The sequence below is a fragment of the Cebus imitator genome, unplaced genomic scaffold, assembly GCF_001604975.1.
Source record: "Cebus imitator isolate Cc_AM_T3 unplaced genomic scaffold, Cebus_imitator-1.0 Scaffold131, whole genome shotgun sequence".
In the NCBI taxonomy this organism is placed as follows: Eukaryota; Metazoa; Chordata; class Mammalia; order Primates; family Cebidae; genus Cebus; species Cebus imitator.
The window spans coordinates 1,429,167-1,440,979 of record NW_016107446.1 but is presented as its reverse complement, the minus strand read 5'-3'; the positions used below and the strand labels follow the sequence as shown (position 1 = coordinate 1,440,979).

General features: G+C 39.7%; 1 protein-coding gene across 4 annotated transcripts in view; it reads right to left on the bottom strand.

Moving 5' to 3' along the window:
* Positions 1 to 11,813, bottom strand: part of NCK2 (NCK adaptor protein 2) — a 145,643-nt gene that overhangs the window by 57,158 nt on the left and 76,672 nt on the right. The window lies entirely within an intron of this gene.

Below are 11,813 nucleotides of genomic sequence, written 5' to 3'. Positions count from 1 at the left end.
AAAAAAAAAAAAAAAAAAAGAAACTGTTTCACTAACAGTGCAGATATCAATGTACAGATACAAGAAACAGGAAAAAGCAAGGAAACAATAAAATCTACAAAAAAACACAATAATTCTTTCATAACAGAACAAAGAAAACGAAGTCTATAAAATGCCTAAAAAAGAATCTAAAATAATGATCCTAAGGAATCTTCATGAGATACACAAGAACACGGAAAGTTCAATGAAATCAGAAAAACAATTCATGACAATTCATGGAAAAATTCAACAGAGATATTTACCACAAAAAGTGTTGGAACTAAAGAATTAAATGAATTAAATAAAAAATGAAAGCCTCAAAAAGAGACTAGATTAAGCAGAAAAAAAGAATTTCTGAACATAGAGATAGGTCTTTTGAAATATCCTAGTCAAACCAAAATTCAGAAAAAGGAATAAAAAAGACCGAAGAAAGCCTACATGACATATGGGACACCATTAAGCAAACATATATTCATATTTTGGGATTTCTAAATGGAGAAGAGATGGGGAAAAGCACAGAAACCCTATTTAATAAAGTAATAGCAGAAAACTTCCCTTCTTGAGAGAAAGAATCCAGATCCAGGAAACTTTAAATAGATTCAACCTAAAAAAGTCCTCTCCAAGGCACACTGCAGTTAAAACTGTCAAAACTAAGACAGAGCAAGAAGTCTGAAAACAGCAGGAGAAAAACATCAAGTAAAGTAAAACAGAATCCTCATCAAATTAACAGCAGATTTCTCAGTAGAAACCTTACAGAACAGGAGAGATCAGTATGATATATTCAAAATGCTGACAAAAAAATATAGCCAGCCAAGAATACTATACCCAGCAAAGCTAGCCTTCAAAAATGAAGAATAAAAGCCTTTCCCAGACATGCAAAAACTGAAGGAATTCACCACCAGTAGACTGGCCCTACAAGAAATGCTTAAGGGAACCCTACATTTGGAAGCAAAAGAATGCTATCTGCCATCATGGAAACCCACAAAAGTATGAAATTTACTGGTAGTGCAAAAACATAAATGAGGAAGAGAAAGGAATCAAATATTACCACTGAAGAAAACCAGCAAACCACAAAGAAAAACAAGGAAAGGAAGAATGAAACAAAAGACATACAAAGCAACTAGAAAAACAGTTAATATAGTTACAAGAGTATGCCTTCATCTCCCAGTAACAACCTTGAATGTAGGGCCAGGTATAGCGGCTCATGCCTGTAATTCCAGTATTTTGGGAGGCCAAGGTGGGAGGACTGCTTAAGGCCAGGAGTTTAAGACCAGCCTGGGCAATACAATGAGACCCTATCTCTGCAAAAATAAAAATAGCAATTAGCCAGACATGGTAGCATGCACCTGTAGGCCCAGCTACTCAGGAGGCTGAAGCAGGGGGATCACTTGAACCTAGGAGTTAAAGGCTACAGGGAGCGATGATCATGCCACTGCACTCCAGCTTCAGTAAGAGAGTGAGACCCTGTCTCTAAAAATAAATAAATAAATAAATAAATAATTTTTAAAAACCTTGAATGTAAATGAATTAAATTCCTCAATAAAAGATGTAGACTGAGGCCGGGCGCGGTGGCTCAAGCCTGTAATCCCAGCACTATGGGAGGCCGAGGCGGGTGGATCACGAGGTCAAGAGATCGAGACCATCCTGGTCAACATGGTGAAACCCCGTCTCTACTAAAACTACAAAAAATTAGCTGGGCATGGTGGCACGTGCCTGTAATCCCAGCTACTCAGGAGGCTGAGGCAGTAGAATTGCCTGAACCCGGGAGGCGGAGGTTGCGGTGAGCCGAGATCGTGCCATTGCACTCCAGCCTGGGTAACAAGAGCGAAACTCTGTCTCAAAAAAAAAAAAAAAGATGTAGACTGGATGGATGGATTAAAAAACACCAACCAACTATATGTTTCCTGCAAAAAAACATTACCTATAAAGACACACAGTGACTGAAAGGGAAAGAATGAAAAAAAATCTTCCACAGAAATGAAAACCAGAAGTAAACAAGAGTTACTATACTTATACCAGACAAAATATAATTTAAATAAAATAGATTTTAAGTCAAAAAACATCAAGAAGCAAAGAAAGTAACTATGTAATGATAAAGGAGTGAATTCTAAAAGACATAACAATTGTAAATATATATGGACCCAACAACAGGCACTCACATATATAAAGCAAATATTAGAGCTAAAGAGAGAGAGAGACCCCAATACAATAACAGTTGGGGGCTTCAACTCCTCACTACAAACACTGGACAGATCATCTAGGCAGAAATTCAACAAAAAAGCATCAGACTTAAACTGCACTATGTATCAAACTCACCTAACAGACATTTGCAGAACATTTCATCTAATAGCAGCAGAATAAACAACCTTTCATCAGCACATAGAACATTCTCTAGGATACACAGTATGTCTGGTCATAAACCAAGTCATAAGAAAATTTTATAAATCAAAGTCAGATATTATCTCAGAATACAACAGAATAAAACTAAAAATCAATAACAACAGCAGCTTTGGAAATTGTATAAATATATGCAAACTAAACAGCCTGCTCTTGAATGACCAATGGGACAATGAAGAAATTAAGAAGGAAATAAAAAATCTTGAAACAACATAAAAATGGAAACACAATATACCAAAAACTATGGGATTCAACAAAAGCAGTGCTAAGAAGGAAGTTTATAGCAATAAATGCCAACATCAAAAAAGTAAAACCATCAAGACACTAGAAAAGTGAGAACAAACCAAACCCAAAATCAGTAGGAAGAAATAATAAAGACCAGAAAACTGAACAAAATAGAGGCCAAAGAAATGCAAAAGGTCAATGATATAAAAAGTTGTTTCTTTAAAAATATGAAAATTGAAAAACCATTATCTCAACTATGAAAAAGAGAAAAGCCAAATAAATATCAGAAATGAAAAAGAAGACATTTATAAATGTTACTACAGAAATACAAAAGATCCTTAGAGACTCATTTAAACAATTATACATCAATAACTTAGAAGACCCAAAGAAAGTGAGTAAATTCCTGGACACACAGAACTTGCTGACACTGACCCAGAAAGAAATAGAAAACCTGGCCAGGTGCTGTGGCTCATGTCTGTAATCCCAGCACTTTAGTAGGCCAAGGTGGGTGGATCACCTGAGGCCAGAAGTTCGAGATTATTCTGGCCAACATCCCTGTATCTACTAAAAATTAAAAAAAAAAAAAAAAAAAAAAAAAAAAAAAAGCTAGGTATGGTGGTGCATGCCTGTAATCCTAGCTACTTGAGAGGCTGAGGAAGGAGAATCGCTTGCACCCGGGAGGCGGAGGTTGCAGTGAGCCGAGATCATGTCACTGCACTGCAGCCTGGGTAACAAGAGCAAGAGTACATCACAAAAATCAATCGATCAATCAATGAAAAGAAAAAAGAAAAGAAAAGAAAACCTGAACAGACTAATAATGAGTAACAAGGTTAAATCTATAAGATAAAAAAAGTCTCCCAACAAAGAAAAGACCAGGACTGGATTGCCTTCGTGCTGAATTTTTCCAAGCTTATAATAAAAAACAAACACCAATTCTTTTCAAACTATACCAAAAACAACAACAAAACAATAACTAAGTGAAGGGGATTCTTCCTAACTCATTCTAAGAGGCCAGCATTATCTTGACATTTGAAACAGACAAGAACAGGACAACAGCAACAAAAACTACAGGCCAATATGCCTGATGCACAAAGATGTAAAAATCCTCAAAAACATACTGGCAAACCAAATCCAATAGCATATCAAAAGGATAGTACATCATGGTCAAGTGGGACACATTCCAGAAATGCAAGGATGGTTCAACAAATGCAAATCAATAAATGTGATACATCACATCAACAAAATGAAGAATAATTATCGAGATATGATTATCTCAATGATGCAGAAAAACCTTTTGATAAAATTCAATATCACTACATGATAAAAACTCTCAATGAATTAGGTATAGAAGAAACATACCTGAACACAATACAAGCCATATATGACAAAGCCACAGCTAACATCATACTGAATGGGCAAAAGCTGAAAACTTCAGTTTTAAGAACTGGAAAAATACAAGCATGTTTCTTCTTTCACAACTCTTATACAATGTATTGTTTAAAGTCCTAGCCAAAGCAATTATGCAAGAGAAAGAAAGGGCATTCATACTGGACAAGAGGAATTCAAGTTGTTTCTCTTTGTAGATGACAAGATCTTACATATTTTAACAAATTCTAAGGTATCATCTCAGCCCAGTGAGAATGCTATTATCAGGAAAAAAAAAAAATTCTGGCAAGGATGCAAAGAAGGAGGAATACTAATTTACTATTGGTGGAAATGATCCAGCAATCCCGCTGCCACGTATTTACCCACAGAAAATGAAATCAGTATATTGAAGTGATAGCTGTACTCCCATGTTAGCTGCAGCACTATTCACAGTAGCCAAGATATGTAATCAACCTAAGATTAAAGGATAAAGAAAATGTGGTACATATACACAGTAGAATACTATTAAGCCAGAAAAAATAAAATTCTGTCACTCACAGCAACATGGATGAGCCTGGATCATGTTATTATATTAAGAAAAATTAAGTCAGGCAAGGAAAGATAAATACCACAGTTCTCACTCACGTGGGAGCTAAAAAAGTTGATGCGTAAAAGTAGAGAGTAGAATAGCGGTTACTAGAAGTGGGGAAGCGTGGGGAGAGGGAGCAATAGGAAGAGGCTGGTTAACTGGATTCAAAATTACAGTTAGATAGGAGGAATAAGTTCTAGTGTTTGATAGCACCACAGGGTGACTAAAAAATAACGAGAAAAGAGCATTTTGAATGTTCCCAACATAAAAGATAAATGTATGAGGTAATGAATATGCTAATTACCCTGATTTGATCTTGACACATTGTATACATGTATCAAAATACCACGCTTTACCCATTAATATGTAAAATTAAAAAATTGGTAAACCGATCCAGTGAAGAAAACTAAACATCGACTAAAAAGAAAAGAACAAAAAGCAAGAGAATAAATGACTAGTAAGTAAGTGAGAGAGACAAATCTTGTTGGCAGAATAATTCTAAATAACTTATGTAGACACTGTCTTCAAGGAGATGAAGCAGTGAGCTCCCTTAAATATGGGTGCACCCAGAGACCTCCTTCCAAAGACTACATAGGGAAAGGGGGAGAGGGAGTCAGTATGGAGTGAAGAATTCTGACAAAGCCTGCCTCAGCATCGGCAAGTCCCAAGCCATAATGGTAGCATGGATCCTTGATGTGATGAGATGAGTAGGACATGTTGCTCCTGTGGTCTTCCTCCCAAAATCCTCATGGGAAAAGCATCAAACAACTCTCAATTGGCAGACTTCGTAAAAAATACCCAAATCCTCAAAACTGTCAGGGTCAACAAAACATGGAAAGTCTGAGAAACTGTCACAGCCAGGAAGAGCCCAAAGAGACATGACAACTAAATCTAGTGTGGCACTGTGAATCCTGGGACAGAAAATGAACATTAGGTTAAAAAGGTTTTAAATCCAAAAAAAATGGGTGCCTTAGTTAATAATGTACCAATTTTACTTAATCATAGGGGAAACTAGATGCTAAATATATTAGAACTCTTTATACTATCTTCAAAAGCCTTCTGTAAATCTAAAGGAGTTCTAAAATAACCTCTTGGGGGAAGAAACAATGGGACAGAAGGAGGTAGAGAACACTATTGTTTTCAATATTGAGAATATTCTAGTTTTTAAGTTGGGAGGTAGGTTCACGGGCATTTGTTTTATTATTATGCCCCATAACCATATAAATGATACCTATGTATTTTGTACCTATCAAATATCACAAATAGAAATTTTAAAAAGAAAGCACACAGGCCAAGCAGAAAGACAGGGACAGACAGTATTTCACTAGCTAGCACTTGCTGAACCTCCCCCAAGATGCCAGTCAGCATGGCTATGTCCCTAGGCCTGGAACTTTATACTAACCGACTGTATCGCCCAGAGCTGGGGATGTGAAATAAAGAATCAGCTCATTTGGGCTCTGATAAAAATAATGCCTATTTCGGGAAAGGAGGAAGCCTCAGAGAGCTGGTGTGTGAACTCATATCAAGAGCTATGGTTTCTATTAAAATACGACATTTCAGACAGTGGCCACTATCTTCCTGAGGGTACAGCTGAAAAGATGAGTGAGTGATGGCTCTTCCCTATATTGAGCATGCCTAATTTACTAAGAGGTCAACCCAAGCAGCGTCCTATTTCACTCTTACAACAGCCCTAAGGGGGAAGTGGTGACCTGCTCAAGATGTCATAGGCGATCAAAGACAAGCTGAGACCTCTCCCTGGGTCTCTTGACCCCAGGGTTAGTACTTGTGTGTCTAGATTCACGAAAATAAGTATTTCATTTGAAGTAGCTGCCATGATTTATAGAGCCTTCTACTGTTTTCAGGCTTGTTTCTTAGACATCAGAATCGAGACAAAGTCATTACCTATCACATGCTTAAATTCTGCACTCCACACTGATCTGGGGGGTATGTGTGCGCTGTCATGGGTCTTTAATGGTAGTATTCTTGTGGTCAGTGTCATTTGTTTATTTTTTGTATTTGATCAACATTAATTACAGGTAAATTATTGTGAATTATAATTGCATATCAAAACAACAGAAAAGTATGGTTAAGCCATATTTTTCCAAAGTAGGGAACAGGGAAACTTGTTGATAAGAAAAACATTTTCAGCAATCTTGAATGGTGCCCAATTCTCTCTGGTACCTCTCCTATTTCCATCTTCCTTTTATGACTTACTCATCTACTGCTATGTAAGCCTGGATACTTCTTAGATCCCAAACTATAGACTACCATAAAAAGAAGAAATGAGTTGATCTTTCAACAATTTTTTCTTTTTTAAAAAAGTGTAAACTTTTAATTTTGAAATAAGTGTCGGTCCACAGGAAATTCCAAAGATAGTGCAGAGTGGTCTCTTGTGCCCTTCACCTTGTTTCTCCTAATGGTTACATTTTACATAATTACAGTATAATATCGAACCAGGAAACTGACATTAGTATAATGAGTATATATGGTTCTGTCATTTCCTATGTATAAACTCCTATAACCACCACGCCAATCAAGACACAAGCCTATTTCATCACATAAATCTCTGACCATCCCTTGTATAGAAACAGCTACCACCTCCCTTTCCAACAACTATCACCAGTCCCCTGTAAACAGTAATGTACTCTCCATCTCTGTAATTCTGTTATTTTGAGAATGTTATATAAACGGAATCATACAATATGTGTGACCATTTGAGACTCTTTTGTTTTAAGGCAAAAAGAAAAAAAAAATATTGGAAAGACAGAGAAGATACTCTGTATGATTTCAATGCTTTGAAATTTGTTACTGTTTGTTTTTTGGCCCAGTACATGCCCTAACATGGCAAATGCTCTGTGGGTGCCTAAAAACAATATGTATTCTGCTATTGTTGGGTGGAGTGTTATAAATGTCAATTAGATAATCTTAATTGATGGTGGTGAGTTCTCCTATATTCTTGCTAACTTTCTGTGTACTTTCTGTATGGTTGTTCCATCAACTATTGAGAAGGGTATGGATATCTTCAAGTACAATTGTGGGTTTATCTATTTCTTCTTGTAGTTCTGGCAGTTTTTGCTTCTTATTTCACAGCTCTGTTGTTTGGTGCATGCATACTTAGGAACGGTATGTCTTCTTGATGAACAGACTCTTACGTCCCTGGTAACTCTACTTTTCTTTATCTGATATTAATACAACAATTTCTGCTTTAATATTTGCATGGTATATCTTTTTCCATTTTTTTATTTTCCATGTATACACACACACATACATATATATACACACACATATAAAATGTCTCTAAAATGTGCCAGGATAAGGCAGGGGAGACAAGGAAGCTCCTAAGAAGAAGGGATACTTACTTGACAAGAACTAGGTGTTAAAAGGGAAGGGTGCTGTGAGGATAAGTCAGTAATGACCCAAATCTAGGGGGCCTAGAACTGTACAAAGAAGTTCAGAGCCCTTTACCATGCCATCCATTTGGAATTTGGCTCCAATTTGAGAATAAGAAATTCCTGCTTTATTACTTACGTTTTTACATTAAAAAAACCTAATCAATCAGATATTCTAGATATCAGTCTCTTTAAGTTTTTCATTCCTGAAATAGTCAAAATGCCAGGTGCAGTGGCTCATGCCTATAAGATCAAGACCAGTCTGGCCAACATGGTAAAACCCGGTGTCTATAAAAATACACACACACACACACACACACACACACACACTCACTCACTCACTCACTAGCTGGGTGTGTGTACAAGCCTGTAATCCCAGCTACTTGGGAGGCTGCGACAGTAGAATCGCTTGAACCCAGGAGGCAGAGGTTGCAGTGAACTGAGATTGTGCCATTGTACTCCAGCCTGGGCGATACAGTGGACTTCATCTTAAAAAAACAAAACAAAACAAAAAAAACACGACAGGCCTCCCAACTAACATACACACACTGCAATCAAACTACCTGAGCCAACAGAATTGGTCCTCACAGCGTGGTATAGTTAGGCTTTATGTCCCCACCCAAATCTCATCTTGAATTCAATTGTAATCCCTATAATCCCCGCGTGCTAAGGCAGAGATCAGTGGAGGTAACTGAATCACAGGGGTGGTTTTCCCCATGCTGTCTTAGTGACAGTGAGTTCTCACGAGATCTGATGGTTTTATAAGTGGCTCAGCACTTCTCCTTCTTGCCACCTTGTGAAGAAGGTGCCTTGCTTCCTTTTCATCTTTCTCCATGATTAAGTTTCCTGAGGCCTCCCAGCTATGCTGAACTGTGAGTAAATTAAATCTCTTTCCTGTATGAATTACCCAGTCTTGAGTAGTTCTTTACAACAGCATGAAAATAGACTAATACATGGTGTCGGCCTTCTAAAGGAAGTGGAATATCCCAGCAATCTGCTTTAGAGTTATGAAGGACATAATACAACCATTTTGGTTAATCAGAATCTCTGTTGAGCTCTAATGGAGCCAGGAACTCCAAACCTGATCGATCACTAGGACACTATGACTGCATAAGAAACTCCAGTCCTGAGGACTAGAGGGTCTGGTTATGTAACAAAACTCATTACAAAGGTTTTTGGGTTATACTGTAACTGACAGAGCAGAGTATACATTTACTGCCTTCTGTAAATTTACAAACATTTCCCATCCCTCTGTGCCTTGCTGGTGACCCAGATAATGGCCCTGCTGGGCAAAAATAAGGGCTCTGTAAAAAAAATCTCTAAAACAAGAGAAATTATCATTCTCTGCTATGTGATAATATGGACACGCTATGTGATTTCTCTGGTAAACCTTTTTCAGGAACCCACCATCCCCCAAGCCAGAATCTCCAAAGCGGAAAACACAAGGTGTAAGAAGAACTAGAGCTTTCATATCTGGTATGTTCTAAAGTGCTACAATGCCTAGTGCTGCTTCCTATTTCTCCATTATGTTTTGTTAAATTTCTGTGCATAAGACAAGTCTCCACGGAAGGTTAGCTCACTGTAGGAATGGAAGATCAGAACTACCAATAAACACTTACTAGTCATGGAATGGGATTTTTAAAAGTGCAACGAATTCTCTCAGGTGTGAATACATACAAATTCACAAATGAAAGTCCTCAGAGTAGAATACCCCTTTAGGGAAGATCAGCATAATAGCACAGATGCCCAGGTCCTGTCCTCCCACTCCAGATTAGTCTGGAGTGGACCCTGAGCATCCTAGGTCACCCCCAAGGATCCCAGGTGACCCCCATTACAGCTGGCAGGCATGGACTCACAGAGCTCCAAAGCCTGGAGGGAGAGGAGGAGGCAGGAGCCATTCCATGTCTATCTCTACTATGTCCCCAAGCACCTCATCTAGGGCCCACTCATCTCCCTCCATGCCTGGCCCCACTCAGCCAAGCAAATATCAGCAGCATCACCTGCTTACAGCTCGGGGGAATCCCTGCTGCGCTTTCCCAGAACTGAGAGTGGGAGACGGACTCCTGATCTTACTGCAGTGGTGGGGAGGGGGACACTGGCGTCCCACAAACTCTGAGCATGTTTTCTCACTGATTTCTGTAGGGCATGGCATCCAGGTCTGTGTTACTGTCCTGCCTGAGCAGGCCTGTCCTTAGAATTCCAAGTTCACGGGCCACTTTATCTACCCTCTCCCTCCATGTCACTGCCAAAAGAACCAAGGCTGGAAGTTGGCTGGAAGTTAACACACAGCCACGAATGCGCAACACCCCACACATGTGCACACCCCGGTTCCTCCAGAGACCTCTGTTCCATGCACATGCCGAAGAGACGTGGTACTTTAACCACTGGGAAAATGACCAACGTTTTATAAAAATGTTACAAAATGAGCTCTCAGGTTGTAAGACACGGTTGCATTTAGCTTCTCCCACAAGACAGGCCTGCACCAGACCCAGGCTCCAGGCAGGGAAGACGGTCCTGTCTCTGGCTCCCTGGCTCCTGGAATCCCTGTCTTTCTCAAGCACTTCCAACCTTAGTCTTTGCGAACACAACAAAATCTTCAACATAACCTCTGGGTGAGATCGTAAGTGGCCTATTCTGGAAGGTTCTAATTAAAACAAGTCAGACTGAGGAGTGAGTGGGCTCTCAGATCTGTTGCTTTTCCCACTCATTCCCTGTGAGCCGTGGGGGACCCAAGTGGAAAGCAGTGTTCTATGGAAAGTGACATTTATGGACTGGGCACGCTGCTCTGTGGTCAACAAAGGGAGGGAGCACTTACACATACGAAATGAGATGAGAACAATCATAAGCAAAACCCAAAATGGAATGTTGGCAAAAGAGAAAGCAACTTAGAAAAACTACTAAAAACGTCAACTCTAGAGCTTCTCCCTGTCCCTGGCCACATCCCTGTAAGAGACAGGCTACCTGAGGACACTCAGGAGGAACGTCACCCCTGCAGACTCCTGGCTTGGAGTCCACGCCGGCCGGGGACTGCTCCTGACCATGGCTTGTTCACACTGTGACCTGGGTAGACCTCCACACAGGAAGGTCACAGAATGAGGCCTTTGGAAACAGCCACAGCAGACTCACAATTAGGATCATCCTTACTTATTGCAGGAATCACTAATTAATCTCACCAGCTGTCAGTCTGACTGCTGGTCAGCTATGACTCTGAGAAACTGAGACGGCACATTTCACTTCCCAGAGAGGTACAAGGCCTGCCTCCACAGCCACAGACCTGGCAGGAGGGCCTGGGTACCTTCCGCCCCAGCAAGCACTAAGGGTTATTCGTTTCCATCCGAAACTGGCATCTTGTTAATGTACTGCTTGTTAACACGGTACCAAAATACATTCCCCCTAAACTGTGACCTCTTAGGATCTGATTTATTCATCACATTTTATAACCATTTTGACATCCTGGAGCCAGGACCATTTCTAAAGAAAACATTTCAAGGTTAGCTATAACAAAATCAACCGGAAAACTGGTTCTGATAGGCAGAAATCTAAAACTCAAAATGCTTTTGGTGTGTCCACTGAGGCACCCGCAGCACAAAACGGGGAGGCACAGGGTGACTGGGACACGCTCCCCTCCCACACCCTCCACCAGACATGCCCAACTTGAATGACACTTTTGCAGTTTCCACGTGTTCCCTTCAGTTCCATACATTCCAGTGGTAATCCCAGAAAGTATTCTCCTACTGGAGTTGGTCTGTAATTACCTGTTCAGGGTCCAGTTTGCTAAAAGCCCTGCAACACCTCCTCCACCGTGACACACACACACACACACACACACA